At 44.7% G+C, this 17,458-nt stretch overlaps 1 protein-coding gene across 5 annotated transcripts in view; it reads right to left on the reverse strand.

Moving 5' to 3' along the window:
* TMEM266 (transmembrane protein 266) overlaps positions 1-17,353 on the reverse strand; it is a 78,607-nt gene extending 61,254 nt beyond the window's left edge. For 2 of the 5 annotated variants that reach the window (XM_083850815.1, XM_083850818.1), the window contains exon 1: positions 1,446-1,616. The gene's annotated coding sequence lies outside the window, so the exon portion shown is untranslated. Of the gene's footprint in view, positions 1-1,445; positions 1,617-16,703; positions 16,941-17,153 lie in introns of those variants that run through there. The other 3 variants (XM_083850816.1, XM_083850819.1, XM_083850817.1) reach the window with 3 other exon arrangements.
* Between the last annotated feature and the right edge of the window lie 105 nt (positions 17,354-17,458).

Genomic DNA, 17,458 nt, shown 5'->3' on the forward strand with positions numbered 1-17,458 from the left:
TGATACAAACGCTGACCATGGACTCAGATAAGTAGCTCAGGCCTGATGCTGTTGATAATGCTTCTGGGCTTATAGCTGGAAAGCTTGGTGTTTGCTATGTGCCACCGCACATGTTGATAGGCATCAGCCTGGCATTAACAGCTCCACTAGACTGAAAGCATCTGTTTTTTTCCAGTCTTGGAAATTAAACAGCTCTGGGCTCAGCTAGCACATGGGTAGAAGGCAACTTGCATCAACTTTATGATAAAGGCAGTCTGGCACCTTCTCCCCCTCAATATTTTGGGCCACAAGTTCTGGTTCTCAAACGGGGAAAAAAAATCTAAGGTAGATTTTATAGTTAAGAATATAAAGATTTCAAACCACAGCAAACAGAGCTGGGCTGATATTTATTTGGTGGCAACAATTTATTCCTGAATTTCAAATGTATAACATTAATCTACCTGAGTCATTTGATGTCAGCTGTTATTAATAGAAGCAAATCAAGGAGCAATTCGGTCTCAAAGAAGCTTGGTTTGCTGGTGTCTGTCAGGAATCAGCTCTTGGATTTGGTTTCAAGTTTTTTTTTTTTATTTTTCCTTCTTAACTCCCCAGAACTGCAGTGAAGAGTCACTAACCAGAGACCTGCAGCCATGTCTTTGTTTTCAAGCCACAGCCATGTGTTATTTTTTTCTTTTGTTTTCAATCCAAGCAAGATAAGTCTGGCCACTCTTTAGAATAGCAAAGGAAAAATACACACCCTTTTCAACATGTTAGTGTGAATAATTTTAGTGCTATAAAGAAATCTGCCTTCTCTCATTAGCTTGGTGTTAATCACACATGAACTTCACTTTTTGCAGTCTGCCAATGGTGTCTGAAGTAAAAAAAGTCCACTTGAATGTAACAGCAAAATACATTGACTTGAGCAGAGCTGAAATTTCACACAGGATTTTTTAACTCAAGACAGAGGAACACAAAAAGTCACCCTGCTTTGAAAAGTCCCTCAGCTCAGGGGAATGACACTGTCAAGCTGTTTTAGGGATTGGGTTTTAGGCATGTGAAAGTCCTAGGGCTGCCCCACATTTGCCATGAAAATGATCAGGACTTGTTACATTTTAATTTGCACCCACAATATCTGTAGCTCATCTTACTTAGATGTTAACCTTGTAATAAACACAAGCATCAGTATCTGCCCATACCTTTAGATTAATGCATTAGCCATTAATTAGCCATCAGACTTCAGCCTTCCTCAGGAAAACTACTTTTTGTCTAGCATCCTAGGCACAACAGATTCTGGAAGTCCTTTAGGAACTGTTAGAACTGTTCTCTAGTTCTCTAGAGAAGCCAATGTCACCCAAAACACAGAAGATTCAGAACGCTACAATCAGAACAGAGTAAAAACAGAAGAAGCATCTGAGAAATTTTTGGCACTTATTTTTCTCAGAGCTAAGGATCTCAATTCATCTTACCAATACAGGCTCTGTGAGGCCAGTAAATATTATGTTCCTATGTAAGAAGGAGACAGAGAAGAAAGTTCCTTAGACCAATTCCGTCTCACAGTCAGCAGTACATAAGCAAGAGGAACTCCAGTAGACGGGTACCAAGTCTGGTCACACCATTGGACCAGTCATAGCCAGCATCTGGGATTAAAGATTTCACTGTAAGAACCAACCATACTACAGATATACTTCTGAGAAGTATCTAGGTTCTGTCATTCATGATAAATATTAGAGGCAACCTTTCAGACAAAGCACAATAACTTTACATGAATTTACGGCTTCGCTGCGCATCTTAAAAGCAAGCATGTACCAGCCAGCCCGTTACTGTGAAATACACTGCTCTTCCCCCAGGCACAAAGCTACGCCTTGTAGCTTGGCTTCTGGCAACAAACAGACCAGCTGTTTCGACTACAAATAGCTGTAGTATTTTGTCCCGTTGATGCACGCAGGTTACACCTCACTCTGCTAGATGAGACAGCTGACAATCCTGATCTCGTGTCCTGCCTGGTACTTCAGAAGAAAGTCAGCTATTTCGCACAGTGCGTGTGGTCACCCCCGTCGTACTGCTCGTGGCTGGGAGAAACCTCACCTGGCCACGTGGAGCCTAAACCACAGGACTGGATGGCCTTATCAGAGCACGCAGCATGCTGATAATCATTATTTTAACAAACAGCTAATACACTCATGTGCATAGCCCTGGCTCCCTCAGCAGGCAATGGCATGCACTTACTACGTGCCAGCTGCTGGGTTTCTGCCACAAATTACTGGTGGTGGGGGACTCAGCCCGAGCTGAAGCAGGCTCAACCCTGACAGACCTGCTTACAACCCGGAGCAAGCAGCCCTTCCAGGACAGCCATGTTAACCCGTCATTTCCCCATTTAGTGACCAAGCGCGTACCTCCCCCCCTCACTTTTAACTGAGCTCTAGAAGATAACACCACAGAGGAGATGTGGCTGGAGTACGTTTGGAGTGTGCCTAGGGAGCTGCGCAGGGAAGAGAACAAACCTTTCCCCTGGACCTGGAACCAGGACAGGAAGCACACACTGTCCTGCAGCAAAAAGTAACCGCAGCGCAAGGGCTAGCGTAACTTCCTTCATCACGCAGATGTAAGACCCTCACCTCATCAGATGGTCTGCCTGAAGTGGCACCGAGAACCTCAGAGGTGCTGCACAGCCCAGGGAGGCTTCTGCTGTCCCTGAAGATGCAGCACAAAAGTACAGGAAGCGTTGCGTAGACAAGCACCTGGCTGCAGCTTCTCTGCCAATTCCAGATGTCAGCTTTTGTGTAACTGTTCTACCAAATACTTACCAAAACAGCAGAAATTGGAAGAAACAAACAGCATATAAAGCCTCACATATTTTCAATTAAAAGGCACACATGTTATTTCCTAGGCTGCTCTTTAAACACAGAACTAATAGTTTCTTGATAGCCCAAAATGTTAGGGAGATAACTAGCTGAGCAAAGTGCCATTTAAAATGCCTGGCACTAACTCTGAATCAGAGCACAGTTGCTTTTTCCTGTGTATTCAATATTTGTAACAAACATTTATTAACAGTGATACAACAGTATGCTGTGAACACTGACCTCACAGGCTGCTGGGGGAATGTAATACAATGTTTGCACATTTGTGCAACAAACTGCTACCCCGGAGTTCAGACCAGGAAATAAGTAAAGCAGATGCATTTGAAAGAGCTCATTCACTCAGTATTTTCCTTAAAACAAGATGAGAAAGAAAACAGGACAATCCAACCACGCTGCTCTGCAGGAGAACCCTCTTCATCCTCCAGCACACCAGGCTGTATTTCCCAAGCACCCGCCAGAGCAAGCCAAGGGCACTGCCCCTCGCAGCACTGCCCCGGCAGGGAAGCTTTGGCCCCTGCTACGTGACCCACTGCAGCAGCCCCCACAGCTCTGTTTTGGCACTACCGTACTTGGTGCTTCACAACCCACAGCCCATATCCAAAAGGAGCTTACACACTGATCAGATACGAGGATGTTCTCAGGCAAGGAGCCACATTGCAATGTAAGCCCTCAGACACCGAAAAAATGCCGAATTAAAAACCCTTGCTCTAAAATCTAACAACTTGTCCTCCCGCTTGGAACCGAGCGATGTCTGTTACAGCTGCAAACAGACTTCCAAGATTTATCAATTCTGCTTCAGGAAAAATTAAAAAGAAACTTCATCAGGAGAGCATCATCAACATTAAGAGGTAGGAAACTTAGAAAAATGCACCCAAAGGGATGACAGCAAGTTACAGCTGCATTCGCTTCCAGACAGAAAGCACGAAGAACCGGTCAGACTGCTGGAAATTCCTGAGAAGTATTTTAACACCAGCGCTGCACTAACCTCTCAAGCCAGTCACCAATTGCTAAGTCAGCTATCTCCAGACAAAGACGCACTAGCACCTTCCCCAGAATCTAACCGCAATGAATACATACTCCCTAACTAAACCCCAAGTCCAAGACCGCATAGAAAAATGGTGCCAGAGAGGTCAGAATTCATGTTTCTGACTTGGGGTCTGGTTCTCAGTAGCTGAAAGATGCCACTTCCCAACAGAAAACAAGGCCTCCAGTGTTATTAGTGTAGGTTGTTTGTTGGTTTTGTTTTTAAATACCTACAACTCCATATAATCTCCCACAAATCTAAGTAATTGTTTTAAAGTCTTGTCTGAATGAGCAATATAAAACACCGCAAAACCAATACGACTTCTTCAACAAAACCAGTATATCTGCAAGGAATTCAGACTACAGTAGCCTCACGTCAGACATTTACTGCACTTGACCTGTAAAACAAGCAGCAGAAATGAGACAAACTGTTGGCTGCAAAGACCAGGAAGGGCGTTAAAGAGGCAGGATCCTGTGATCATTTCTCCTCTTCATTGCTCTAAGGCACTGCTCCTTAATAAACCTGTTTTCCCTTGTGTTATTGCACTCACTCTCAATATACTATTTCAAACATAAGAGGTTAACAATTGATAGTTCGTGACCTGCTGAGAGCTTACAACTGAAAAATGCAGGATAGAGAGCTTTTGGATGGTGTCACGCTTCTGTTCTCAGGGCAAGTTGACAAAGGCATCCACTGCAAGAGTAGGAGAGGAGAGAGAAAAAGCTGACAATCCAAACACTTTGATTTTTAGGATCCTAGAAGTGATCGGTCTGCCAGGGCAAGAAGGAGTTGGCCCACAAGTTTATTATTCATACGCTACTTAGAGGTACAGCAGGCACTTGATAAGGTGTTTCTTCAAGTAACATAAGCCCTGCTCCAAAGCGCTTAATCTGAGACAATGTTTGCAGTACTAAGAGCAGTTTTGAGCAAGCTCAATGGCTTATAAATACAAGTTGTTTTAAAGAACCCATGATACTTTGTGATACTTTTAGGACAAACTGAAGGAGAGATAGAATGAGAAATGGGGTACGCTTTGAGACAGCAAGACTTGTCTTGAATCAAAACTGATAATTAAAAAAATATCCTGTTAACAAGCATGTTTTTTAGTGTACATTACCCTTCTTTAACAGCTGGCAATACAGAAACTCTATTCCTACTAAGCACAAAACAGACAGGTGTGCAAACTAAACGTAATGAGCTTCAGAGACTACTCAGAGAAGCGATAGGCAATACCCAAAGGGCTAAAATAAACTTATCTGCTGAGTGCAGGCAGGCCAAGACACAGGGCACCCTCATCCAAGAGCAGAGCACTTCTGGCTCCTACGGGACCAAGACAATCAGAGAGTTTAGACCTTCTGGGGCTAGCTGTATGCTTTTAAAGCATTTCACCACTAGCTCGTGTACTGCTGCAGATGGCAGACAGCACACATTTATAGGGCAGAACTAATTTCTCCTTCTTTCAAAAAGAGCGTGTCCCATTTCTAAAGTCCCAGTGAATATTTCTGCTATAGCGTGACACGTAATTGTAGCATGCATCAAGCTTTTACCTGTATAAGGGGTCAACCCATTCACTTTACATTAAATTATATTGCATCTTTGTTCTTGTAAAAGGGAAGGGTAAAGCGTAAACCACGAAAATGAAAAAGCCCCACGCGTTTTTCTCCTTCTCTGCTCTTAGATAAGATGGTTTTGCCAATGAAAGAGATTGTTTTATTGTGTCCAGGCCAATAGTTTTTCTCCTAGGATTAGAGAGAGAGAGAGATCAGAGCAGGTCATGCTGAGCCAGCACTGCTGCAGCTGGACTTTGACACCAGTCGCCAAGCTGGCCAGTTTAAAGCCAACCCAGGTAGAGCTGCACAAACTGCAGCCTGCAGTGCTGCAGCAGGTTAACTATTTAAACCAGGAACCATTTTTCCTTACTTCCCATCCAGAAAAACAGCAGCTGACTAGAACTATGGATTTGGCACTCTTTATCAGGCAAGAAGATTTACTGCAAGTATCTAAAAATACACATTATGGCTGAGAGCCCAAGGAACCGATCAATGAAAGTTCAAGAGGTGCATTTTACAGTCCAGATGTTCTCAAACTGTGCTCCACTGAAAGCAGACAGAGGTGACTGGTCACAGCATGCTGTTCCCCCCTCTTCTACATCACTTTGCACCCAAAAGTGGAAAATTACATCTACAATTAAAAATATTTCTCCTTAAATGTTCTCCTTTTGCCGGAGTTAGCATAAAAATGTTACAACAAATCAGCGGGATAAGAAGCTGTCCCAGAGACAAATTGGTATACAGTGTGAATCAACCTCCACTGCTGCAGCAGGGTGACCTTAAGGAACGCTCTGAATGCACGAAAGCTGCAGGCTTGGGACTCACCTGTCCATGCCATGCACACATTCATGATAATGACAAAATTCCATAGCACAAACACGATTTTCCTAACCTGACCTATGCATTTTTTCAGTAGATATGGTGTTGAAACTTGTGTAAAACTGGGGAAGAGCAGGAAGTCTTACCTGATTATTTAATGAAAACACCTTGCAGGATTTTCTAGGGGAATGGACTGCTAAAGTGAACAGTGTTATTAGATCTTAATTTATTGTAAATTCATGCCTGAAAGCTTTTTTCCAACACTTCAGTTAAAAATGATGATAAAAATGCAAAACTTGGGGGGAAATACAAGAACTGGTTTAAACATCTACTTATCCATGCTCTGAAACAAACACAAAACAGTAGCACCAACCTGAAAAAAGCCTAAGCTTGGACCATGTAACTACCATGTAGCTTCACGGCCCACAGGAGAGAAGTGGAAAAAGGTCACGTACCACTCTGTGGTATACCAGCTAGGATCTTTACCGGCAAGTCCTTTCTTTCTCCTTTCCTTGCGAAGATGCACACTTATTGTAAGAGTGCAAACACGTAAGCATCCCCAGAGAGGCCTCTGACACTCTTTTACTGCATTTCCCAGAAAGCAGCCAATTTTGCCAAGCCAGAAGAATCTGTCGTCTTTTTTACAAGTTATAAGGCACAGAGATGAAGCTAAAACCAAGTTCGAATTTTCATTGTCTTCCTTTGCTCTAGCACTTCACTCTGCTTCATTTTTCCTCCCCTAAGGAAGACTTTTGCCCTTGGCTTCATGTCTCTGCTCCAGTCACAGAGCTGCTTGGTAGCAGCTGAAGATGCATTACATTCTGCCCTTTTCTCAATCCTGAATAAGCCAGACAACTCTCTGCTTTTACTAATGCTGCTATTTAAACACCACTAACTCAAACTCTCGCCCATCACTTCCACAATATTTCCAATTAGCCATTTTTAAAGCAACCCACAGCATTTTAGCTGCGTACTCAGTTTCTGGAGTGAACAAGAACTGGCTTCAACTGAGAAGTTCATCTTGTCACTGCACGGGCCAATGGCTTCATGAGCAGACCACTAGACCAGCATTTCAGACAGCATTTTGCTAGCAGATTCCTTACAGCCATGCTGCCAGATCTGCCCCACTCATGGCTATGCTCTTAAGTATGGGGTTCAGGTAAAAAAAAACAAACACACACAAGCAAATGATTTCCTTAGTTCACTGTCAGTTTTGTTGGCTGAAGGGTTACTGAGATTGTGGACACTGCCCTCTTGCTACCCATTTTTCATGTCTTCTGGCAGCTATATACAGCCAGACAGATCCCTTTATGTATGATAAATGCTACAATCACTGCCATCTCCTTAGGGAAGGCAAAGAGTGCTGATCACAGCTCAAATAGGTATATAGCTCACTCGGAAAACACAGCTTCTCTACTGCAAGGCAGACTGATCTTTTGCAGGCTGAACAGTCACAGATACAGAACACATGGCCAATTAACTGAACATGCTGGACTCCCACTACTTTGAGAAGGTTTGAACACTTCTGCTGTCCTTTAAGGCAATCATTTTATCACATCATTGCTTTTTCTTTAAATTCCAGTTTAGGAAAAAGAAAATAAGATGCTTGGCTTTTAAGCAGGACGAAATCCACAGAGACAAGTCTGTCCATCAGGACCTGTTCCCCAGGTGCTCTAAAACAGATTACTGAAGCACCTGGGGATTTTGCCAAGCTGACAGTTAGCTCCAGTCAGGAACTCACATGCCCCGATGAACCTGTGATCTTACTTTAGATCATGCTCTGACACACTTGCAGGAACCATCAGCTATTGCCACTGCAGTCAGTTTCCTATTTTACTGTAAAATCTTCAAAGCATTAAAAAACTAAGTTATTTGTAAGGTAGAACTACTTGCTATTCTACAGAGAAGGAAAACAAGGTATAGCGTGTGACAGAGAAAGACTCAGCATTTCTCTCTAAAATTCCACTCACGTGCCTTAAATCAAATAACGAAGGACAGCAAGTTTCTATTTTCCTCCTTTTTCTCCTCCCAGGCAGCTTGGTAAACTTCTAGGCAGTTTTAAACATACTGTATTAAGGAAAACCAACACCCTGAAGACTAAAGTCTGTACAGCCCTGAGTGTTGCTGCAGGCATACACACATAACAAAATTAAATCTTATAAACCACAGAACATCTTGGACACTTGCAGAACTTCTAGTACCATGCAGAAAGTAGAAGTGTGACAAAGGTAGTAAAATAGGCAGTCTCTGGTGTTGTAAAAACTTTTACTGAACTCTATTTAGTTCTTCCACCAGCCATGTAACATATAAAATATGCATATTTGATACATTTCAAACCTAGGCTTGGAATGCAAACATTACCAGTAGCTTGATTATGCCTTGAATAATTGGTCTGTGTTAAACAGATAATGGCAAAGTTCTAAAGGCTGATATGCTATTGATAATATGATGTCTTCTGACCTTGACAGAGCTGTCTACTGCATATAATTAAAGGTTTCAGACACATTACGTTCTTCTACCAAATGCTGTTCATGCAGCATGCGTTACATACCCAGTGAAACTCATAGGAAAAAAAAACACAGCCTATTTCAGCCCACTAAGTGCTTTGTTAAACTGCATAAACAAAAGCAGTATGCAGCCTGAAGGTGGGATGTCTTTCCTTTTAGGCAAGGAAGACACCACCGTCACCACATGTGTTTTCTGCAATACCAAATTCTCCATTATGTAATTCAAGAACCTGAACACTGGATTTCCCTTTTCCTACCTTCATGCTACAGCAAAGCATCCTGCGTTGTGTTATGGTAGCATCGTAACCAAGATAAGGGTTTTAGTTACACTAGACAGTACCTGGAGAGAAATCTCCTGTCCCACACAGCTGACAAAGCAAGTGAATACAGTTCAAGGCTGCCTGTGAAAGTGCTACTTAGTACTTTCAGATGAGGACGTGGGCCATTTCTCAATAGATGAGCTGGTATACATCACGGAACCCAGCAAACCCCAACCAGGTACTAGCTGATGACAGTCACCTTGTCACTCTGAGACCTGGCTGCATTTCTCAACGCATCAAGCAAGCAAATAACCAGTTAGTCTTTGCTAGTTCATTGCACCCAGCACTTTTGTATTCAGATTGACAGGTTATCAGCTACTGTGGCTGCAATCCCTTCCCTCCCCCCAAAAAGTAAAGTTATCTTACGCAGCTAGAAGTTCTTCAGAAGCAACAAGCCCGTCTAATCTTACAACAAGCAGCACATTCAGTTTGGGTGCAACATCCAGCCTCCAAAGTAAGAAGGACCAAGTTTCTTTCCATAGCTCCCAAACTCCAAAGGAGTCTAAGTGAGTTGCCAAAGAATGTTTTTAATCAAAAGAAAAAGTAAGGAAATAAAACTTAAAACTGGACAGTACGTAGCTCAATATTCAATACCCTCAAAAGGAGTTGTAAAAGTCTTTGAGCCCCTATTCCTCCTGCTGTAGAGGGAATCCTCTGCCTTGCATTCCAGGCCTTCCCAGCATTTCAAATACCTTCATTTGCACATCAAAACTCTTCTGCTGTCTGGCAGTACCTGAAGCTTGGGCACTAGCCGAAGAGCTGCACTTCAAAAGGAGAAATAATAGACTCCTGCTTAGCTCATGTCTCGTTATACCTGCACAAGTTATTTTTGTTTCTAGGGTTAGAACAGCAGATGCAAGAAAACGGTCAGTGTCTTTATATATCATCTAAACCCCTCATCTAATACCAGTCTTGCGAGTCACTATGGTGACCTGATCCTCGCTTCTAGGACCGCAGACAAATTGTCTTATCAGTTTTTTCATGCTCACAAAACGCAGACTACTAAAGATTTTTTCCCCCCTTTGTCACATTACAAGTCAATAGCAGGGAGCCAAGTTTGGTGAAAATATCCACAAAAGCGAGCATGCCACAATTACATCCATCCGGGACTTAACCTTCAGCAAGCTCCTGAGTACTTAAATAATGTATTTCATAAGACTTCCCCCTCAAATCATACAACATCCTGCACTGAAACAAACCAACCACCACAAAAACCGCCTCGTCTCTGAAGCTCTGTTTTGGAGGCTAACAGCAAACCTTTGGGTTTTCCCGTGTCTTCTTTTGAAGTGAAGAAGATTACACAGAGCAGAGGCCTTCAGCCTTTCCCATTAGAATTAGTTCCACCCCAACACCTCAGGGTGCGGCTCAGCGCTGAGCTGGCAGGCCCTGCCGCTGACAGCCTCGTGGCGCAGAGCCGCCCGCCCTCGGTGGCGGCACACCACCAGCGGGACTCTCACAGGCCGCTACGTGCTTTCTGCTCCCAAACGCTACTTGGTATTCCCACGGTCAGCCTAGTTACACGACTGGGTACCGAGGGTTAAACTTCTATTTTAAAATACATTAATACAAAGGGCATCTGCTCAAAAACATTTCATTTGATGTTACGTTTGAAACGTAAGTCTCAAACTCATGCTTTCTCTGAAAATTTCATGTGAACTTCCCATTGCGTATTTAAGTACAGGGCAAAACCTTTTTTTGCAGGAAAAAAAAAGCAAAAGATACCAGTGCCATGTTAAAAACTTGACTGAGCTTTTGCTCCATACAAAATAAAAACCTTAAGGAATGCAGTGAACTTCAACTCTAGCCACTCTCCACCCGCCGCCCCCTCAAGCCCAACCTATTCCTAACAGCCCCCGAGCACTTTCACTACCATGGCAGGGGCGCTGAAGCACTCTTACATAAGGAACCTGCAGGTAACTGCCAAAGATGAGAATCCCTGACCTAACCGGCAAGCAAGATGGTTTCAGGTAAATTACTAGCTTCTGATTCTCCCACCAGCTTTCTGGTTTTATAACCAGCGTTTCCAGTATAAAAAAAGGATTTTCCATGTTCTTACATGGAAAAAGTACTATCGGTTGAAGAAGCAAACCATACAGAAGAGTTAAATGCAATTTATTTCATACATACTACAGTATGAATTTAGTACCCGTTACGTACTTAAAAAGAGTGTGTTACAAGCCTGTGCTAGGATGGAAAAATGTCAGCAGAATATTTAGTGGTGTGTATAGAGTATTACCTCCATAACTAAGGTTTTCCTACACATCTATCACCATTCACAACATTACCTTATAAACCCCCCGGGACAGGACTTGTCTTTTATCTCTACTTGAGCAGTCCATGCCACAGTGAAAGTCCCTGTCTTTGCCTTAAAGACAAGCATAGCACAAGTAATTTTAAAGATAGAAGACTGAAAGTGTTCATAGAGCACCCTTTGGGTTCACTCTCAACTTAATTCCCATTTACAGTTCAGAATAAACACTTCAGCTGTCACTCTAGCACCAGTTTTACCTCCGTAAGAAATGTAAGAAGGGCCAAATTTGCCTGCATAGCGACTTCACAGTAAGCGGCAACCAGATGGACAGCACATGGCCATATGCTCCCCTTGGCTGAAGGGTGAAGTGAGCAAATATGAATCAGAAAAAAAAGGAAGGAGAGTGGGGAAACAAATACCACTGCAGTACACCCATTAAGTCATGCACACGCTTTCCTCCCAGAAGCACATGCAAACTTTTCCATTCCTTGTACCTGAGGATCTGACCTGCGGGGAAGTGAGGGCAACCCTTAGGGGAGTGCTAGGGATCAGCTCTTGTCTCCAGCCTGATCCTTGCTAGGCAGGGACACGCCTGCGCCATACCCAGCATCGCTGCGCTCCTAAGGGCAACCACTGTACGGGCACGGGGCAAGGACCTTGCAGCACCATGGTCCCAGGGTAACGGGAAGAGAAGGGAACACAGACAGGCATGGCACGGCTGCAGAGGCAGCCTCTCGGGAAGCAGCGGCTTCTTCCAACACACCACCAAGAGCCGAGAGGTTCAGAAGCTGCGCCCGCTCTGCACCATCCTCTGAGGTTTTCTTGCCCAGAGATAACGTGTCAAAAACTTTTAGGTAAACCTCGATGTTACCTAACTGTCGCATTGCTCTTTCAGCGGGAGGAGACAATTCAGCCAAATTACGTCTCCAAGGAGTACCTGCCCTTTTGAACTAATCCTAAAAATAACACCTTTCAAAGTTAAGCACATCTATTTTGTTACGCTACTGCTCCCTGCTCAGAAAGTCCTTCTTAAAACAAAAAACAACAACAACAAAAAAGAACAGTAATATTGCTGAATGTGGCAGCTAGTAATAGACAAAAAACCAAATATAGGCAAGGAAAAAATAGCTTTTTTTTGGTTTGTTTTCTGTTTTTAAGACCATTGTGCAAGTTAAAGTGCACCTTGACCCATATCTCACTTTCCTTTTCAAAAGAGGCTTTCAAAGCTAGCTTTATCATTCCAGATAAGAATGTGATAACTTACTAGACATGGGTTATAAAATCCAGGTAGCTATTACATACAAAGAAAAATTGTGGACTGTGCGCTAGCTGAGACATCATACACTTCTTGTTTACATCGTGGCTGTTTGATGACAATTATTACGGACAGGAGCTCTCTAGTTCCCTTTAAGAAGAGATTTTTTAAAATTTGTACTATCACCTAAATGAACTGATTGTCCAAATGATGTATTTTCCTATAAGACATTATTTGATAGACTTGAGCGCCAAGTATTTAAGGCAAAACATCAAAGTAAACAGCCAAAGTCACACCAACTTCAATGAAATTTGCACTTTGCTATTTTTTATATATGAATTTTCATTTTCTCTTAGCAGAAAAAGCTGGTAGGTACACTTAAATCTCAGATGTAGCACTTTCCACTACAAAGACTTGCAACTTTTTGAGAAGCTCTGCCACTTGCCTTGTTTGCAGGCAGCCTTTGAAGCTGCCTGAGACAGCACAGATCCTCTGTCTCATGGCAATGCATTCAACTGAATGGTTTTCCTTTGCCTGCCTTTTTTTTTTGATTAAGAGAAAACATCCACTGGGCACGAGCTCCATGTATGCCATGGCTGGGCAGCTTGCACTTCTGGCAGAACAGCAGCAGACAAGTGCCATGGAGCACTTCGCGCTTGCTGAAGCAAGAACACCGAGAGGAAGGAGAGAGGACAAGACAGGTCAGACTTTACCCATTGTTTCCCTAGACAGAGCACAGACCCCAGAGGTCCTTCCTCACCCACAAAACAACCACCTTACCGAATAAGGCAGTTGCATGAACTAGAAGCTACTGCTGAAGACTCAAATCTCTCTTTGGGATTTGTTAAGGTCAACGAGGGAAGTTATACCTCTACGTAATCTTTTTTTTTTTTTTAATGCAATACTAAGAAGTTCCGTGTTAGAACCTAACTTTGCAAGACAGTTATTTGAGTTGAAAGTTAAACTCTGGACTATTAGAAAGCATCACACTTAGTACAGCATATGACAACCACTGTTTGCATTGGTCATCTTTTTAAATGTTAGAATCACATGCTATGTTTCTGCAAATCAATGGCTCATTCAGTGTACAGGGTGGCTCACAACACAGGCAGAGTCAAGTCTCTCCATCTCTAAATCAGACAGTTTCTGACTTACGGGTCTTTGATTTTGCAATCAAAACATTTGAACATATGTTTTAACATGTAGTTTTGATCAGCATACAATGCCACAGGTGCACAAGGTATTTACACAATGCAGGGAAAGATGCAGTACTCGCCACAAAAGTCTTCCGATTGGAACATGTCAAAGCAACACTAAACCCTAGACAAGACGAAACAAAAGTGAGACAGAGGGACAACCTCTTCATGTTGAAGTTATTATAGTCTTGAATAAAAAGGAAATAAGCAGATGTATTTTATATTGCTTAGGTACTGACAAGAATCATTAAAGCTTCCCTTGCTACTTGGGTTTACAAGAGTCAGCCTTTTATTACACTCAAGAAAAAAAGTGATTTTGACAGGATTACAGGTATCTAACCAAGAGCTCATAGTGACCTTATAACTAAGGAATTAAACCCTTATGCATAGCTCTTGTTGAGCTATTTGCTGGGGGTTATCAGCAAATAGGTGGACTGAAACACGACAGACTGAACTTTGGTTTGCCTTTTACACAGCCCTAGCTCCCACTGTACCTCCTAAGACAAAAAGTGCAAAAGAAGGTTTCAGTTCACCTTCAGCATGAGCCTCTGGAACCAAACAAAGCACACAGGGCAAGTTGTTAGCACCCCACAGTGACAACAAACTAAGGTCTATTACATATCACTTGAAGTTGGAATTCTTACCAAGGGTGATGATGTCCACCCCCGCTACGAAGGCGATCGTACAAGTATTGATAGAGTTCAGAATTTCTTCAAGGCAAAGAAAAAACAACTCTCCATTTTCCAACCCTGCACATTCCAGACTTGCACCTCAAACTGCTAAACCTAACAAGAGTGGTGCCACCAAGTTTCAACAGCACACAGTATTAGGCTAGGGCCTGCCAGGAGAGGAAAAGGAAGAATCAAACCGTGGTCTTCCTCTCATGTACGAAGTAGCAACAAAGATTCTGCAAATAGCATTTTGTTGACGCTTTTGATGATAACATGAGGCAGAAAGGTCTCCAGCTCACTGTGTCACAGTAGAAGTGGTTCTGCAGTGTTCACACGGACAAAGCATTCTGTCTGTTAATTACCCCCGCCGTCCAGGGAGCACCTGAGCTGAGCACTATGCAGACATGACATGTCTTTTGATGCTCTTATAGAGAGAAGGCAGATAGTTTTACCCTACGCAACACAATTCAGGTAATTACCATTCTATTGGTATGTAACGCACATAAATCTAGATGAACACTGATGATAAATTGTAGTTAATTTGTGTCTTATCGGGATCTCATAGGGCAGTGCAATTTCTCCTCCTAACAGGGAAGAAATCACACTACAGTGTAACCACGTTCTTGATCACACTTGAAATTTTACTTTTAGCTTAGAGGGACAGAAGTAGCAACCTGTGATGCAATACTACTGCAGAGTCAGAAACTGCAGTGTATAGCCCATCAGAGATGGAATAGTCAGCAAGCTGCCAGCTAGCCAGGTTTCAGCGAGTCTCAGCTGAACCCAAGTTGGAGAAATAGCACCACAGCACCCAGGGCAAGCAAGAAGAGCTGCACACATCTGCTACAGGGCACCTTCAGAACTACCATCACAGGTAAATACCTTACTAACCTTCAAGAACAGACACAGTGACAAGAAAAAGAGCCACACTGAGCACTGTGTTCTGCATTTACAGTCAGTCACAATCTGAAAATATTTCAGCTGAGTAGCAGGCTTTCGCTAGCACTGGCACTGCAAGCATACACTGCTCGTGTCTTAATTTTCTTGCTGACCTTTTCATAAATCCATTGGAGCTGAGATCTTCATCTCCTTCACTGTTCCAGTACAGAAGCCAGAATAGATGGTACAAACTCTTGCTACGTGTTATTCTCTTTGCCTGATATTGCGTTTAGTGTAGTTATGACATGCAAGCAACGTTTAACATTTTCTAAGACTTGGACCTCTTCTCAGCCTTCAGGTAGAAAAAAAACACAACACTTTGTGCTAAACAGAGGAAAGTTAGTTTTGCAATTCAATGAGTAGCATCAGAACAGAGCTGCAAAAACTCCACTTTTTTCCCAAACATACAAGCATATGCATTGCTTCAGAATACGGGCTCTTTACTCACACTGTCACTTCACTGACTGTAAGCATTCTCCTCACAGTGCTTAGGAAACATAACACGTTTGAAGCAGTACACATTTGCTTCTTATTCAGCATCTTCTGTAACTGAGAAGCATTCCTTCCCTTTTCTGCCTCACAATACAGACCTTGTTCACAAGATCAAGTAACAGTTTTTTCTCTATAAGATAATTACTAGATGTTAATCACAAAATCTTGTTGCGAGCACTTATATGCTACTACCATACAGTCCAATTTACAATACGTCCATAACACAGTCACACTATTAATAACCCTTTTACCACCATCCTGAGTGAACTTGCAGCACCTACACAGGAACTACCAGAAAACCACTGAGTATCAGTATTCGCCCACTTGAGCCATGCTCAGGTAACAACATTTCACAACACATTAGAAGCAGGCAGATTGCTTACCCTTCTTGGTTTGTGCAAATTTCAGTAGTAAGTCAGAAAAAAAAGGGAATCCTGTCAGTCCCACCACAAAATGGGGATTCCTGACTCTTGTGCTGAAGGTGACAGGTGCCCCGCGTTTAGGCAAACCTCCCTTGCCTGCTGGTTGCCTTATAAGCAGACAGCTGTAAGCAGCCTACATCACCGCCCATTTACTGCCTTTGTACACACACAATCTCTTGCAGCTATTACAGCGGTGCCAGGTGCACGCTTGGTCTAACGCACAGCTCGCAGACACACGTGTGAGAACCAGGAGGTCCCGCTGGAGACATTTCACGGGTTCTTCCCCCGAACTCAGCAGACCCGCGTGCTGACTTTGTTTTCCTCACGGGAAGTTCCCGCGACATGCCTCCCTGCTGCAGCGCGGCAGCCCTCACGGTTACAGACCGCACTCCCTCAGACGAACCGAAAAGGGCCTGTTACCTCTATTAGGCTCCCGCAGCAGGCAAGCAGCTGACCCCCCCGCTAAGAGCGGTCCGAGCGGCTTCCACCTCGGCAAGGCGGCCGGTCCCGGCTGCGGCGGCACCGAGGCGTTCCGGGGGCAGAAGGCTGAAGGCTGCCCCCACGAGCGCCGGGGGTTTGGGGTCTCGCAGCGAGCGAGCCGGCCGGGCAGCGGCGGCACCTCTCGGGCGGGACCCGCGCCGAGGAGCGGCGCGGAGCGGAGCCGAGCCCCCGCTGAGCCCCGCAGCGGGCCCCGAGGGGCCCCGGCCGGCCGCAGCCGGGCACGGCGGGTCCCGGCCCCGCCGGAGGCCGCCCCGCTGCCCCCAGCCCCGTCCCCGCCGCCGGCGGCCGCCTCCGAACTTTCTCCGCGGCGGAGACAGGGGCTCCCCGCCCCGTCCCGTCCCGTCCCGCAGCGCCGGGCTCGGCACGTACCGGGTACCTGCTGCCCGCTGCCTCAGAGCTCCCTCCGCTCCCCGCGCGGGGCCGGCGGCCGTGAGGGGCCGTGAGGGGACGGGGTGGGGGGGGGGGGGGGGGCAATGCCCGTGCCCGCGCGCGCCCAGCCTTCCCCGCGCGTCGCCTAGGAAACAGCGGGACGTTCGGGGGGGGTGCGCGTGCTCCCCCGCGTCACGTGCCCGCGGCCGACCCAATGGCGGCGGCGGGCGCTGTAGTACTACGGGCTGGGGAAGGGGGAGGCGCGGCGCGGCGCGGCGGCTCCGGGCCCTGGGGGAGGCCCCGCC

This window comes from Anser anser, assembly GCF_964211835.1.
Source record: "Anser anser genome assembly, chromosome: 10".
NCBI lineage: Eukaryota > Metazoa > Chordata > Aves > Anseriformes > Anatidae > Anser > Anser anser.